The sequence below is a fragment of the Helianthus annuus genome, chromosome 4, assembly GCF_002127325.2.
Source record: "Helianthus annuus cultivar XRQ/B chromosome 4, HanXRQr2.0-SUNRISE, whole genome shotgun sequence".
Classification (NCBI taxonomy): domain Eukaryota; kingdom Viridiplantae; phylum Streptophyta; class Magnoliopsida; order Asterales; family Asteraceae; genus Helianthus; species Helianthus annuus.
The window spans coordinates 145,720,163-145,737,701 of NC_035436.2; the positions used below are offsets into that span (position 1 = coordinate 145,720,163).

Below are 17,539 nucleotides of genomic sequence, written 5' to 3' on the forward strand. Positions count from 1 at the left end.
AGCCCAAGCTAATACTAAATCACACAACCATCAAGTCTTGAACTTGAACATCACTTGTGGGTTAAACCCTTGAACAAAATAGAAAGTTTGTGAGATTTATACCTCTGATTTTGAATGTCTCAACTTTTTTTTAAGCCTAACCAACCATAGAAGTGGTTATAAGCACAAGGACATAGGTTTAAGATGAGTTTCCTCAAGTTTAATCAAGTTTATCAAAGTTTGAAACAAGAACAGAAAAATCAGTCAACTTTGGAGCCCTTTTGGTGACGTTCCAGGGCCTGGTTCTCTGTGGAAAATCAATGGAAACGAAGCTAAGGTTAATCCAAACATGTAGGAAAAAGAATCGAGTGAATCGGACAAGAAATGAGGAAGTTATGCTTGTTTTAGTGAAGCAAGGTAATTCTGCTCGAACTCTGATTTCGCAGCTGATTATGGACGATTTTGAGAGAGTTTAGGGAGTGCAAAGAAAGTGAAAAATGCTTGGATAGCACTTGAGTTTTATAGGGGAAGGTTGTGGTTGGGTTAGGTGAGCATTTATGATGTTTAGTTGGGAGTTAGCATTAAAAAAAAGACAACTAACCACAACTTAAAATTTTTTGGTCAGCTTTGTTACTTTTATTATTATTTCTTTTATTTCATTAGTTGGGTATTTTTTTGTTTATTAATGTGTTACATGTTGTTTAATATGTATCCAACATGTAACAAGGTCTAAAATGTATAGCATACATATTTTTAAGTAAGAAAAAGAAGGAAACATGTGACTATGTAGAAATCAAGTATGTATAATATATGTTTAGGTATCAAATAAGTGAAAAATATATATGTTGTTTGTCTTGTAATTGAATAATCAAGCGTTTGTATGTATGGTCGATTTGAAATTACTAATACACGATCGTTGTTTGTGAGTTAAAATTACGTTTATGCGAATCACGAATCATGTATTAAACGAATGTATATTTCATATAGAAGATCAATTTTGTTACGATCAAAGTCTCGGTTTTAAAATAATTCAAAATAGGATACGATTACAAGAGAAACAACTTTATGAAAATAGAAATACAAGACACACTTTCTAAATAAAGGAGGTTACAAAAAAGCAGGGCGTTACAGTCTCCCCTTCTTTAGGAAATTTCGTCCCGAAATTTATTCAAAAGGAAGACCTTTGAAAAAGCGTTTTGGTTAAAATGATGGACTAAATTCGAGATTTGAAGTTTGATGCGTGTTGGAAAGTATGAAGTTTCGAGGAACGAAAAGATAGGTTTGTAAAAAGGGTTCGTTTGTCTAAAATGATTCGAGGCATTGAGCATATGTAAAACGTGCATGTGTGTGTATAGACAATCGAGTTTAAACAAATTTGAATAACTCAATGATGAGGTATTTTAAAATGTGTTAGCTAAGAAGGAAGCTTTCGTATAAAATGGTATGTATTTTGATGAAAAGTGTGGTCGCACTGTTGGTTGTAAGAAAAATGTTTCGTTGGATTTAAAGAGCATTGACAATCTCAGTTTTGTAGAGAATTCTTTATCGGTGAAAAATGAGAAAGTTAGGTATTTTAAATAAAAAAATGGTTTTGGGAGGTAACGGCCAACTAAGTATGTTTGCGCATAAATAAAGAATGGAATTAGTTCTAACCAAGAAAGTATTTTAGGATTCGAACGTGCAAACAGACTTGATAGTAAATGAGGTTTGTATATAAGACAAAGAATAACGGAGAGTAATAGGAGTATAGAAGTGAATGACTGACTCTTAATGAACGCAAGTATAAGAATGGCATAAGTATTGGATAGACGAAAGTAGCGTGTTAAAAATGGAGTATCGTCGTGGATAATCGGTTATAATGCGTTTGTGAGTTGTCTAAAGTTTGTAAGAGTAGTACGAGTATAATACGTATAAGCATAAAACGTATAAGTATAAGTGTAGATGCGAATAAGGAAAATTACGTACATAGTGTATGTTGGAGCATAACGAATTTGGGCATATAAAACGTTTGAGAAATTCGTATACGTAAAACGAATGACATAAGCGATTTCATCGCGTTGTATCGATTAAAACGTGTATGGTGATATATATGTATAGTTGTTTAAGTGAAATGTTGAGTTTATTGAATCAAAATAGATCGAGTTTGAATTTGGAAGGTAGAATATAGTTTGTAGATGTAGGACAATTTAAAGTATTCATTGGTTATGCATAACGTGTTTTGTAACGAATGGAAATGCTATTTTTGTTTTAAAAGAATTTACGTATGTTGAAGGTTATCGGTCCCCATGAAGTCTTCTTGCCCACGTGTTTTGAAATTTGAATGACGAATTAAGCGGTGTAGAAAATTTTTCGAAAATAATAAGTTCGCGTCATTTGCACCAAAACAAGAAATTTTTGAAATTTTGGAGGTTCTTGTGAAAACGTCGATCCTTAAAAAAATTCTAACAAATGATTTGTTGATGTTGAAAAGAGTCCTTGGTAAAACGATCATATAACATCTATAAGATCTTATAAGTGTATGAGAAAGGTTGGTTTGATTTCCGATTGAGAATGAAAGTTTTTAATATGGTGATATAACGTGAGTGTGTCTTAGTGATTAAGTCGAGTATGAAGTTCATGGGCAAGAGATTCATTGGACCGATTAAATTGATAGGTAGCAATTCGTAAGGTTTTGAAATTTGGGTAGTAAAACGTTTTAAGACATGATTAAGAATCTCGTGCATATGAGTTAAGTGAAAATAGATTGTAGGATAAAAAGTACATTTGATAAAACAATGTATTTTGAAATTGATATAAGTAGGCATGTTGATAAATGATAAATTATCTAGGTATAAAACATGATCGGGTTTGCATAATAAAATATTTGAAGGAAAGTTTTGGTAACAATCACCTAGGTAAGGGAATCACCCCTAACTCGTTGCTGAGGTCGTTTTGAGAAAAGAAGGAGTGGAGTTAATCGTCAAGGTAAGGAAATCACTCCTATCTCGATGATACGTCTCCATTTTGGGGCTACAAGGAATGTAAATCAAAGCGAATGGCGTTTTTGAAATCATGCATGTGAATGAGGTATAGATGTAAGAAATATTTAGTATGATGTGTATATAAGAAAATAATCTCGAAAGAAATTTGAATTTGAAAAGGGAGAATTGTATCATATAAGATTGATAATAGTAAAATGTAGGTTCGATTAAAACTGGGGTTGTTCCAAAACGGAACTTTGACTAAACCAAAGTGGTCGAAAATTCTTTTGAATTTGAGAAACATGCTTTGGCCTAATAGGTGGAATACTCTCGCCGATATTTCGGTTAACGGTATTCACCCTTCCAGTTACTACATGTTCCAAATCAATCGAATATTCGAGACTTGGCGGGATTTTTTTTTGAAAATCAAGGAGTTGGACTAGTTGACAAGATGCGGGTTTCACCCCTAACTTGACGATTTCGTACCCTAAGTGTGGTTGGTACTCGTCGGGTCAAAAATTTAATTTTGACATTTTGACGAGGGTCCACTAGAATTCGAAATGGAAACTCTTCATCAAGGTGAGGATGTCACTCCTAACTTGATGGCGAATCTCGTGTAAAAAGAATAGGTGGGTTGAGAGTTGATCACCAAATTGTGGGTTTCACGCCTATTTTGGTGAAGTCGTCTCGTTTATGTAATACGAGTGGTTTCGATTTTTGTATAAATGAGTAAAATGACGTATGTTCAAAAAAATAATAATAAGTATAAGCACATAAAGCATTTCAAGAAAATAATACGTAAAAGACATTTCAAGAATAGCACATAAAGATGTTTCATAAAAATAGCATGTGAAGCAAGTATGGTCGAATTTGGTGCTTAACTATAGACTAGGTCAAAAGCATGGCAATTTTTCCTAATTCTCTATAGTTATGGCTCTGATACCAATCTGTCACACCTCAACCGATGGCGGAAACATCCGAGTGAGACGAAATAGATTGCAAGAGACTTCATAACACTATTTGTGACAAGTATCTAAGTAATAAATTTCATTCCATTTCTAAAGAGTCAATTACAAGGGTTTAAAACAAATACAACATGAATAATGAAATACAATACAATAAGAATACAAATTTAAAGTGTGTATCTAAGCATCCTACTAGATTCCATGCATCACCAATATCATCGCTAAACCTGCAACATGTTTTAAAAGTGTAGTTCAATACAAAAAGTATTGGCGAGCATACAAGTTTGGTGCGTAATATATAAGTATAAAAATGATAAGGAACAATCCACATGACAAACCTAGTTATCAAGATTTACGTATTAAACTGGCATGCGATTTACAAGTCAACCCTCTGTTTACGGAAGTATGAATGAATAAACCTAACATGACCTCTTGTTCACGGGTGGTGCATTACTCCTATAGCGCTATACATGTTAAGTGGAGCCTTGTACGAAGCAAATGACAAGTTCATCACATAAGAATCACCCAGAAAACATGAATCAAGCATAACAAAATAGTAAGCATGTATTGGATTGTTTGTTTATGTATTTGCATAAGAGTATGTATACTAAGTGTGTTTTGTATATAAAACATGTTACACCCAAAAGTGTGAAAACGGTAAAATGGGTCAAGTGTACTCACAAAATTGCTAAGTCTTCCGATTATCCAAGTGTTGACGAGTGTATAGGGTTGGGAGGATGAATGTATTAGGGTTAAAGTTCTAGGTATGTTTAAAGTCGAGATTCGGGATTTAAAAAGGAATATGGAAAGTACATATGCGAAAGTAATAATCTTTAACACATATGATGTTTTAGATGATGTAACCAATACTTTAACAAGTGAGCATTAGTTCATCATCAAGGTTGATTACTTAAATAATATTTAGGCTATGTAATATGTTAATATATCAAATAGATCAAGCATGAGGTAGGAGGATGAATCCTCCATTTAGGAACCTCTTAAGTGTCATAGCATTCATGTAGGAGGTAGGAAGAAAAGTCTTCCATTTAGGCACCTCTAAGTGTTCACCACTACACTTGATGTTATAAACATTCAAGGAGGGTCATGAACTTACAAGTAATAATAGAATATGACTAACTAATCTATGATAAAAAAAAAAAAAACATCAAGCAATGTGTGGATTTACAAATAGGATAGCCCAAGCTAATCCTAAATCACACAACCATCAAGTCTTGAACTTGAACATCACTTGTGGGTTAAACCTTTGAACAAAACAGAAAGTTTGTGAGATTTATACCTCTGATTTTGAATGTCTCAACCTTTTTATTAAGCCTAACTAACCATAGAAGTTTGTGAGATTTATACCTCTGATTTACAAGTGAGATTTATACCTCTGATTTTGAATGTCTCAACCTTTTTATTCAACCGTTAATATAATACTGGTTCACGGCTCCCGCTCCTAGGGTGGGGTCGAGGGCTGTGACAGAAGGTGGTATCAGAGCCACTGGTTTAAGCCATTTAGGTGTTTTTTAATACCTAAAACTTAAACATTATGTTAGGAAATTAATGTAACAATTTATGTGTTATTCTATGTAGATAAATTTTAATATTCATATTTTGATTTCTATGTTTTGAGCTCACAGTATGAGTGACCAATATGATTAAATGTACCTATATGATACCTAGGCAGATGTATTATATTATATATAACGAGTTGATACCAACCCGTGCATTGCATCGGGTAGTTGATTGTGTATGTCTTCAATAGGGGGTGTCCGGTTTCGACGATTTTTAGGTCAAACTATCAGCCTAACGGTTTCTACCATCGAAAACGGAACTAAACCGTTCAAAATTAAAACCAAAGCAAACAAAACTGTTACTAACGGTTCGACTTTGATTTGGTTACACGGTTATGCATCTCTCCGACAACACTTCTAGTTTTCACTTATAATAGTTTCATCATGTATACAAAAACATGAACACGGAAAGCATACAAAGTTTTAAACTATGACATAAAGTGCTAATAAAATCCCAAACATAAATATATCGTATGGATAAGAATATGCACCCATTAGATTATTACAAAAGGTGTGTTGCTTTTCTTCTCATATGGGTTATCCTAAACTAATATGTATATGGACAGAGAATTTTATCAAATTCAAAAGGGGTGGAGGCGTAACTTGTTGCCCGACTATATGCCATTACTTTGTAATTGCCTTTTTTATGTGGAATGATATTGATATACTTTAGCAATAAACAGATAAAAAATTTCGGTAATATAAATCATTCCTCATTATAATTAACAGATGCTGAAGAAACACGGAATCACCGCCGGGATGATTGGACCGCTTTCTACATGAGGGTGAAGAATCACACCTTGTTCTTCCTCTTGAACCTAGATCTGCAATGGAGAAGAGAAGAAAGTGGAGTTGTAGAGATTGCCGGTAGGAGAAGACTCTCCTGTTTCCAGCTACAAAAAGTGTGGCGGCTCCATTTCATCTACCCTAATAATGAGATGAACACCTCTTTATATAGGGGGATATGGGCCTCCCCTAACCTCAATGGGCCAGGCCCAGTTAGGGGTTATCTCTACAAGCTCCGGCCCAAAGTAGTGTAAACTACATCGCGTTGGGCCTCGCGGTTGGGTTAGTAGCAACAATAATAAATAGTTAATATAAAAGCAATAAGTAACGGGAAGCCCGACCGCTCGGGTCGGGTCTAGTACCGTACCCCATCAGATGCATAATTATATATTATAAAAATCCAATAAAAAAATCCATGATATATATTCATATTTATATTCTTTATTTACAAAACTAATTTTAATAATGACTAATACCCACGGTCATATATAGATACCATTTAAGTCATGCCATTTGTTGATGAATATGCGATATTATATATATAAAGTGAAAATTCGACATTTGTATAATATTGCATATAAATGCAAAAATTTGCTATACAACTAGTGCCTTTGGAAATTATAAATAATTAATTAATGTATTTAACATATGAATACATCTATATATATATTAAAACATATCTATTATCTATTATATATAATAAACAAGAAGATTTGGGCTGATGTGGCATTAGATTAGAGCTTCTTGGATGCCTTTTTGGCGGGAAAATACCATGGATATTTACATTGCTCGCGGATCCCATTTTGAGCTACGCGACCCGATCCATCTATGCAATCTGGATTCCATATATAAACCCTAAACAAGTTTTTTTGGAACAGAAAACCCTAATTTCCCACTCTTCTTCGCCGCTTCATCCAATTGGAACTTATAGAAAACCTAATCTCCTACTCTTCTTCGCCGTTTCATCTAAATAATCACAACGAATCCCTCCCAGGTATGATGTATCACCTCTGTTCTTCAATCGATTATACGATTTCTTGATTTTTTTCTTTTGTGCGCCGATCTATATTGCGGGTATACAATCAGATCTATTACATATGATTTGGGATAAAACGCTTCTTATATGAACCCTGGAATCCCTTCATCGATCTAAATTTGTGTGTTTTTTAGTTTTGTTCTTCATCTTTCTTATCAATTCAAGATTATGATTAACCATCCTTTTCTTTAGCGATTATTGTTCTATCAGTTCTGATCTGTTTTTTTGGTTTGTTAGATTACGATTAATAGATTATTACATCTGTAACTTTCTAAAGCTTGTATCTTTAATATAAATATTACATGTTTAACAAGTCTGACCAAAATATATGATTTTGTAACTAGAGGATTGAGGGGTAACAAATTGGAAGGAGAGCTCTCGCCCAACATCTGTCAGCTAACGAGCCTGTGGTATTTGTAAGTAGTGTTGTATATAGCTTTGACTTTTGTATATAGATCTTTTGGTTTTGGGCATATCTTAGATCTCTCCAAGGAAATCAATTCTCGGGTGAAATTCCGTCTGTGATTGGACTCGTGCAGGCACTTACGGTTTTGTAAGTGATTTCATCCTATTTTATTGTAGTTGAAACCCATTATTTAAATAATTTTTTCAAGTTGGTTGTTTCGCGGTATTGCAGGGACCTGAGTTGCAATAATTTGACCGGTCAAATTCCTCCGATCCTTGGAAACTTGACTTATACCGAAAAATTGTGAGAACGTTATTTTGTTATTTTTGTGTTGTGCTGATGTTGTAATAGTTAGTTTATAAGATGTTTGACTATTTAGCAATTTGATTATATAAACACTTAATGGTATTCTCCATAAGAAAATTTTATATATTAACTTCCTGAAACTGCGTTCTTCGGTTTTGTTGTAGGTATCTCCATAACACAAGTTGACAGGATCGATTCCTCCTGAGCTCGGGAATATGTCAAAGCTCCATTACCTGTATACGCGCTTACGTGCTTATTGTCAGTCTTAGAATATTATATATATGTTACGAATCTTTAACGCGTGCATTTCTGTTATATAGGGAACTGAATGATAATCAGCTTACGGGTCATATTCCACCGGATCTTGGAAAACTCACCGACCTGTTTGACCTGTAAATTCTGCAATTCCCAATTATTTAACCGGAAGTTAATTATGGTGTGTGATTGTAGTAATTGTCACGACCCCCGACCCCATCCTGGCCGGAATCGGTGTCGTGAGCAGTCCAGTGGTACCGGTGGTTATTTTTTAAAAATGTTGCAGCGGAATTTTCATCAGGACCGTGAGTTAGGAAAAATATCAGAGTTTATAAAACACCGGATTTGATTTAAATGGGATAAACCCCTGTTTAACGATGGTAGCTTTAATAAAGATAAATTTTATTTTATACAACAATATTTCTTAATTTGATTAAAATAAACCACTTCTTGATGCCTTTCAGTGCCGTATCTAGCCTTTATTCCAATCTATGGTAATTACCTGAAACATGTTTGAAAAAGGTTTTGTCAGTGGAAAATACTGAGTGAGATCATTCCATTTTTATAAAATATATTGTTATACCTTACAGTCTTAAGGTTTTTATATTTATTTGTATTTACCCCACTCAATCAGTATTTTGTCACATGATGGCAGTTCCAATATAACAGCAATAATATCACTCATTGGCTTACTTTCGTCCAATAGTGAATTTACCAAATAACTATACTTTACTATTATTCAATTTATCTGTCATTAGGCGATTCCTGTGACGGGGTCATATCACTGTTGATCATTCTTTCAACTAGTGACTCTGGTTATATCACTGTTGATCATTCTTTCAACTAGTGATTCTAATTATAACACTGTTGATCATTCTTTCAACTAGTGTCTTTGGTCATATCACTGTTGATCATTCTTTCAACTAGTGACGCTGGACATGATGATGTCCTATGACATTACTTTGTCAAATATATTATTTATGGCACAAAATCATGTAATCCAGAATAATGACATTTTATGTCAACTATTATAACTTATCCAATATGTCAATTCACTAATTGTAATATCATGATATAGTAACCTGACTACAAATAGAATACATTATACTTGACTTTATTATGGTATCCACCATTTAGATTTATTCTTAAACATACATTAAATTTATTAACAATTTAATGTTAAGATAATATTAGCTATAATTGTGGTCATGCTATTATTAGCTAACTTTCTGGCTAATCGTAAAGAGGATCAAATAATGTATAAAACTTCCCATACCAGCAGTTATTATAAAATATAATAATTTAATCACTGTAAGTATAACTGGTAACCATTTAGGATTTTTAGAAAGCATTTGTAATATAATTGTATCACAAAAAGGTGATAAAAATGTGATAAAAGAGTATGGACTCACAAACGGTGAGAAAAGAGAAATGAACTCACATTGCAGATTTCTACGGGCAAAGTTTAGTCTATAGGTAAGCCTTGATATATTGCAGATTTAATTTGAGCAGAGTCTGGCCTACTGAATTGCCTTGATTAACCTAATAACAATTCACACAAACGGGGTTGTAACTAATACAGCAGTTACGACAATTCACGAGATTAAACCTTCACAACGATTAACAAGTGCAATACTTAACAATTCAATCGGATTCGCAATGAATAACAGAGCATAGTCCGAATTCGAACAACACTCAAATATTCAAGTCGAAATCATGATGAATAACAAAGTATAAGCTCAATTTGAGCATCACCCGGACAATCGTTGGATAGTTACAATCGATCGGACGTTGAATCGTAATAGCGATCGAGTTATTACCCTGATTGCGGCAGCGTTTCGAGGTGTGTGTGTTTGGGTAGTAGAAAAAGTATAACTCGACGTCAATTTGGAATTTGAGCGTCGTTTTTGTGCCCAGAAGCAAGTCCCGAAGTCTGTTATTTATACACGAATTTTCTCCTGCTTACGGACCGTAAGCCTGAGCCCTTACGGTCCGTAAGGGACACCTATAATTCTTTGGCTTGCCCCCCACGGGACTAGCCCTGATGAGTCAGAAATTTGGTCCAATTAAATTTCAACAATGTTTTAAGTAGATAATCGTCAACTAGGTTTTACCCTCCTTGAGTTTTAGGGGCCCTGATTCTGATTTCAATTGCTCTGAAACTTTCAGGGTTTGTGCAGAATTACTTGGGTGTCTTAATTAGGTTTTCCTATTGAATAAAATAATATAATAAATAGTGGTTTTGACGAGGGTTGTTACATCCTCCCCACCTAAATAAAAAAATCTAGTCCTCGAGATTTGGGTTATGATATTTCTATTAGATTTATGTCATAATTTAGTCAATAGAACTAGATTCTTAAGGTAAATGACACAGAATCAAATTTTGTGAATACTAGTTGTATAAGTAGGGTTCAAAAAGTTCAACTGAAATAGTTCAAGAAATCGATGACAACCGAATGAGATGAAATGATATAGTTTCGAATGGGACTAGGTTCAAGCCAACAGATATATGATCAAATAGATATCTGTTTACAATTAGTGAATGTCTTTTTAGAATAAAATGCATGGTCAAAAGAAAACTTACTTTGATTGGCAACTGGGGAAGACTCAGAATCAATAAGCTCAGAATGGAATAATAGCACGAAGATGATTGTTAATTCTCGAATCATATCAAGAGAAAAATCAGTGTGTTGACATTATTGAATTTGCAAGGATACACCGAAATACAACAGAGTTTAGTGTATCATTGTCTTAATACACAATTGTATCAAGACTACTTTCAAATGATGAGTCAAACGAAAGATATACGTGGGTTTTGAATGATTCGTATGTTTATGATAAGCTACAAGTTTATAACGACTCCGCAAGGTGTCGTAATGATTGGAATAATTTCAATATTTACGGTGCTCGAACAATTTCACCGTATAATCAACTGAAAGTTTAAATGAAGAAAACTTGGATATTCATTTCAAATAGGAGTTTCAATTTATAATGAAAAGACCAAATGAAATATTATAGAATTTTCGATAAATGATGAAAGAAACGTTTAGGAAGTACACCGGAATATGATACGAATTTGTGTACTGTTATCTTAACACATAGTTGTATTAAGACTGGTTAAGAATATGAACCAAAAATTAAAATTCGTATATTAGGAGTGTTTTTGGAAATAGCTCAAGCTTCAAGGTAAAGAAAATGCCACCACAAGGTGTTGTAGTAATTGAAATAGTAGCGGTGAATGAGAATGAGTTTCACCATCAAATGAAGTAAATCCGAATGTTTCAAATAAATCTAGTAGGATTTTTTTGAATTGAAATGTAAATAATGAAATAATATTTTTCGATCAAAGATGATAAAGCAATAAAGATTACGAAACGCTCGATTGCTGATATAAAAATCATTAAGAGATACACTGAAATATGAAATGAATTTGTGTATCATTATCTTAGCACACGATTGTGTTAAGATTTCTTTTGATAAGATAAACTATCAAAGCGGATTTAATATAAATAATAATTAAACCCGTATGTAAGAGGTGCAACGAGATTAGCACAAGCTTCGAATTTGTGAAAACGTCACCATGAGGTGATCGTAACCAAATAAATGATTCAGTGGAAGTGAAAACCAAACAAGTTTGTTATGGATCTGAAATGGATGAAATATTTGACAGAATGTATTTATTTATGAACTTTTATTTGTACTAGGGTCAAATAATAACTTAACTTAGATATTATATATCAGTGACTATGTCTGGAATCATCTCTGCTTCTTGTGTAGTAAGTACGTATGCTCGCGCGTTCTTCTTAGCTCCGTCTGTTGTTCTAGCCTTGTTGTCAGATGCTTTGGTTAGTTTCGGGCAATATGGTTTGATGTGTCCGGTTTCTCCGCAATTGTAACAGACGTTAGTTTTCCTTCTACACTTTTCCTCTATATGCCCAGTCATCTTGCAGAAGTCACAGTAAGGTGTTTTCCTAAAACGACATCGTCCTGAATGCGTTTTGTTACAGTTTCTGCAGATAGGTTGCTCCAATGACGGTTCAGTTTCTTTCTTCTTGAATTCTTGGAAAATTTTCTGGGCTAACTCTTTTTTCTTGTTTTCTTCTCTTGTGCGGATTAGTCCACCTTTCAGCATGTTAGCTAGTTCAACTGCTTCCTCAATAGTCTGTGGTCTAACGGCTTTGACTATGTCTCGGATTTCGCTAACTAATCCCCAAATATAACGAGAAATTAGTACGGGTTCTGGCGAAGCCAGAGTTGGTACCATTCTTGCATATTCGAAGAATGTTGTCGTATATTCACGACAATTCACATCTATCATTTTATGATTTAAGAACTTGTTAGTTATTCTTTCCTTTTCATAAGGAGGACAAAATTTTCTTTCTACCATTTCCTTGAATTTTTCCCAGTTTATGGCATAAGCCATGGCCCTTCCTTTTGCCTGAAGAATTGTATTCCACCATTCTAAGGCTTCTTCCTTAAAGAGATTAGATGCATACATCACCTTATCTTCTTTGGCACACTTGCTGATTGTAAGAACAGCTTCTGTCTTTTCCAACCATCGTAGAGCAGCCGTGGCACTTTCACTGCCCGCGAACTCGGTTGGTTTACAGGCTAGAAATTCTTTGTAGGTACATCCGAGAGTCATGGCCTTCTTTCTCTTGGGGAATGGGGTTTTGGTAATATCATTATTACCACTATTGTCACTATGGTTAAAACTATCGTCACGGGTATCCTTGCTACTCGTAACTTTGGTGGGTTCTACGGGATTTTTAACAGCTTTAATTATTAAAGGTAAAGCATTAGTTATTCCTTGAGCTATTAGATTTTCTATAGCATTTTTATCCAAAGGATTTTCATTATTAGTATGAGCTTCTGGATTATGTGATACTTCATTCGACATCTGAATTGCAAATATTTTCACTTATTAATATCACAGAATAATTAAAACAAAATAATACCTCCAGGATATTATATGTGCATATTGACATATACATATTTATGTACAACACATAAGTTAATTTGTATTAGTTTCCTAACTTTATTGTTTAGGTATTAAAGAACACCTAAATAGCTTAAACAAGTGGCTTAACTTATACTAAGGCATCTTTTCTTATTCAACCTTTGAATGTTATCAGATGTGCTACCAGTTAATAGCAATCTCCTAACTCTTATATTTAAGTTTAAATATTATTATCACAACACTTATAGGCTCAAAGTAGTGGCTTAGCTCTGATACCACCTTTACTGTCACGACCCCCGACCCCATCCTGGCCGGAATCGGTGCCGTGAGCAGTCCAGTGGTACCGGTGGTTATTTTTGAAAAACGTTGCAGCGGAATTTTCATCAGGACCGTGAGTTAGGAAAAATATCAGAGTTTATAAAACACCGGATATGATTTAAATGGGATAAACCCCTGTTTTACGATGGTAGCTTTAATAAAGATAAATTTTATTTTATAAAACAATATTTCTTAATTTGATTAAAATAAACCACTTCTTGATGCCTTTCAGTGTCGTATCTAGCCTTTATTCCAATCTATGGTAATTACCTGAAACATCGAAAAAGGTTTTGTCAGTGAAAAATACTGAGTGAGATCATTCCATTTTTATAAAATATATTGTTATACCTTACAGTCTTAAGGTTTTTATATTTATTTGTAGTTACCCCACTCAATCAGTATTTTGTCACATGATGGCAGTTCCAATATAACAGCAATAATATCACTCATTGGTTTACTTTCGTCCAATAGTGAATTTACCAAATAACTATACTTTACTATTATTCAATTTATCTGTCATTAGGCGATTCCTGTGACGGGGTCATATCACTGTTGATCATTCTTTCAACTAGTGACTCTGGTTATATCACTGTTGATCATTCTTTCAACTAGTGATTCTAATTATAACACTGTTGATCATTCTTTCAACTAGTGTCTTTGGTCATATCACTGTTGATCATTCTTTCAACTAGTGACGCTGGACATGATGATGTCCTATGACATTACTTTGTCAAATATATTATTTATGGCACAAAATCATGTAATCCAGAATAATGACATTTTATGTCAACTATTATAACTTATCCAATATGTCAATTCACTAATTGTAATATCATGATATAGTAACCTGACTACAAATAGAATACATTATACTTGACTTTATTATGGTATCCACCATTTAGATTTATTCTTAAACATACATTAAATTTATTAAAAATTTAATGTTAAGATAATATTAGTTATAATGTGGTCATGCTATTATTAGCTAACTTTCTGGCTAATCGTAAAGAGGATCAAATAATGTATAAAACTTCCCATACCAGCAGTTATTATAAAATATAATAATTTAATCACTGTAAGTATAACTGGTAACCATTTAGGATTTTTAGAAAGCATTTGTAATATAATTGTATCACAAAAAGGTGATAAAAATGTGATAAAAGAGTATGGACTCACAAACGGTGAGAAAAGAGAAATGAACTCACATTGCAGATTTCTACGGGCAAAGTTTAGTCTATAGGTAAGCCTTGATATATTGCAGATTTAATTTGAGCAGAGTCTGGCCTACTGAATTGCCTTGATTAACCTAATAACAATTCACACAAACGGGGTTGTAACTAATACAGCAGTTACGACAATTCACGAGATTAAACCTTCACAACGATTAACAAGTGCAATACTTAACAATTCAATCGGATTCGCAACGAATAACAGAGCATAGTCCGAATTCGAACAACACTCAAATATTCAAGTCGAAATCATGATGAATAACAAAGTATAAGCTCAATTTGAGCATCACCCGGACAATCGTTGGATAGTTACAATCGGTCGGACGTTGAATCGTAATAGCGATCGAGTTATTACCCTGATTGCGGCAGCGTTTCGAGGTGTGTGTGTTTGGGTAGTAGAAAAAGTATAACTCGACGTCAATTTGGAATTTGAGCGTCGTTTTTGTGCCCAGAAGCAAGTCCCGAAGTCTGCTATTTATACACGAATTTGCTCCTGCTTACGGACCGTAAGCCTGAGCCCTTACGGTCCGTAAGGGACACCTATAATTCTTTGGCTTGCCCCCCACGGGACTAGCCCTGATGAGTCAGAAATTTGGTCCAATTAAATTTCAACAACATTTTAAGTAGATAATCGTCAACTAGGTTTTACCCCCCTTGAGTTTTAGGGGCCCTGATTCTGATTTCAATTGCTCTGAAACTTTCAGGGTTTGTGCAGAATTACTTGGGTGTCTTAATTAGGTTTTCCTATTGAATAAAATAATATAATAAATAGTGGTTTTGACGAGGGTTGTTACAGTAATGTTGCCGGGAACAAACTCAAGGGGCACATACCTCAGAATCTGAGCTCTTGCACTTATCTCAACAGCCTGTAAGTTTTTTACATTTTTAAACCTGTTTCTGTAAATTTTATACGGTCGATATTAATCGAGTTTTAACTTTTTAGCAACGTGCACGGAGGAGAAAAGCATTGTAAGGTGTGCATTGGTGGTTGTGTATGCTTGATATTGTATGATTGATCTTCAATTAATAAGCAGTGCATGCTCTACTTTTCATGTTGCTGATGATTCTAGGTGGAATTTTGTTGCCTAGACCTAAAGTTTGACGCACATAAAGATCCGATGATGTCAGAGCAACATGTATCGAAGGTATTGATGTAAATTATTGATGTAAATTTATTTGTTTTCGATGACAGCCGTCTGTTCTCCTGGTTTAAAAGTACTATACTAATCTGTTTTCGATTTTTTTGTATGTTTTTTGCATATCTACATTTGTAAATTGTAATCTATAGGTTGCCCCAAAGTCGAGCTTGCTTAGGAATTTGACCTTCAGTAGGAAAAAAAACTTTAACTTTACTAGACTTAAGGTTTTTATCAATTTAGATAAGTTTTTGTTGCAAAATAGATACGTGAAATTGTTTACGCTTTTGTTCAGTTTGTTAGGTTCTAGCGTACTAGAATTTAGGGCTGCATGGTACATGATATTGAATAATGTGGAGTGGGAAAACCATTACGTTCTAATAAGATTTTCAAATATTTGACTTTTAAGATTACAAAGTTCATTCCTGATGTAAGAGAGAATATCCAAGGTTAGTGCAGCTGACTAAGAAGCGAAGATACATGATAAGCGACTGGATGTGATTGTGCGGTTGGTTGAGACGTACTAAAACTAATAAACACTGGTCTCCTTTTAATTGACTCATACTATCTTTCTTTTATTTTATTTATTGTTTGATTTTATGTGTTGGGAACATTGTTGAGTAGGTTATAGTGAAATGGGTCAACTCGAGTGACTTGTAGAGTAATCATAATTGTCTTAATCATGCCTTTTATTAGTCGTTCTTTGAATCCGAGTGAATCTGGTGGTTGTATATATATTATACTCACTTTTTATATATTATACTCACTTTTGATTGTGCTCAGATGCTAAACGAAACACAAATACCAAACACTCCACCATTATGCCAAACTACATCAGGCATTGCACACCTGCATCACCACTCACAACGTTTTTTCAGATGATCGTTTGAGGCAACTCTTGATTCTTCAAACCGTCAAAAGGTGGGGGCTGAGGTAATGTTTCCTTTCTTGATTTGTCATTTGGCATGCTTATAGGTCTTCTATATTGATTGTAACTCAAGTGTGTGTTAGTTCTTTGAATTGGCAGTGGACATCATTCGTCGATGGTGATTTTCGTCACCTCGGTATTCCATTGTTAATTTCTATTTCTATGTTGGTTTATTTTGTTTTGAAAATTGTTGGAATTTGCATTAGTTTGACTTAAAAATTCAATTTTTATGTTAAGCCTCTGATTTGTGCATTTCGGGTTGATAATCTTCATTTCTTAGTAATATCCAAAGAGTTATATGCAGGGGTCAATTAAATAATATAGTATTTTGTCCGACGAGTTTATTTGGATGCAAATGGTCTCAAAATTTTGGTGGTTTTTTATATCTCTTTGTTTGCTTTTGGACTTTTTCTTTATTATTATTTTTAAGTTAAGCATGTTTTTGGCACCATGATTAAATTTTGATACATGTTTATGGGATTAAAAAAAAAGATGAATTCATGTTTTTTTTTTTTTTTTTGGAAATTTGAATTAGTTAATTATAATGTTAGCCAATGATAGATCAAGTGGTGGAAGGCTTGTATTTCTCTTAGGAGATACAGGTTCAACTCCCACTTGGTGCAGAGTGAAGCACTCATGAGTAATGATAGGAGACCCAGGGAAACCAGGGTTCGGTCCTTGAGCCAAACGGGTTTACC

At 33.9% G+C, this 17,539-nt stretch overlaps 1 long non-coding RNA gene across 1 annotated transcript; it reads left to right on the plus strand.

Annotated features, from left to right (window-relative positions):
* Positions 1-7,554: 7,554 nt before the first annotated feature.
* Positions 7,555-8,294, plus strand: LOC110934798. The gene is made up of 3 exons (XR_002588632.2): positions 7,555-7,856; positions 7,941-8,012; positions 8,180-8,294. It is a non-coding gene; the product is annotated as an uncharacterized LOC110934798 (long non-coding RNA).
* The last annotated feature ends 9,245 nt before the right edge of the window (positions 8,295-17,539 follow it).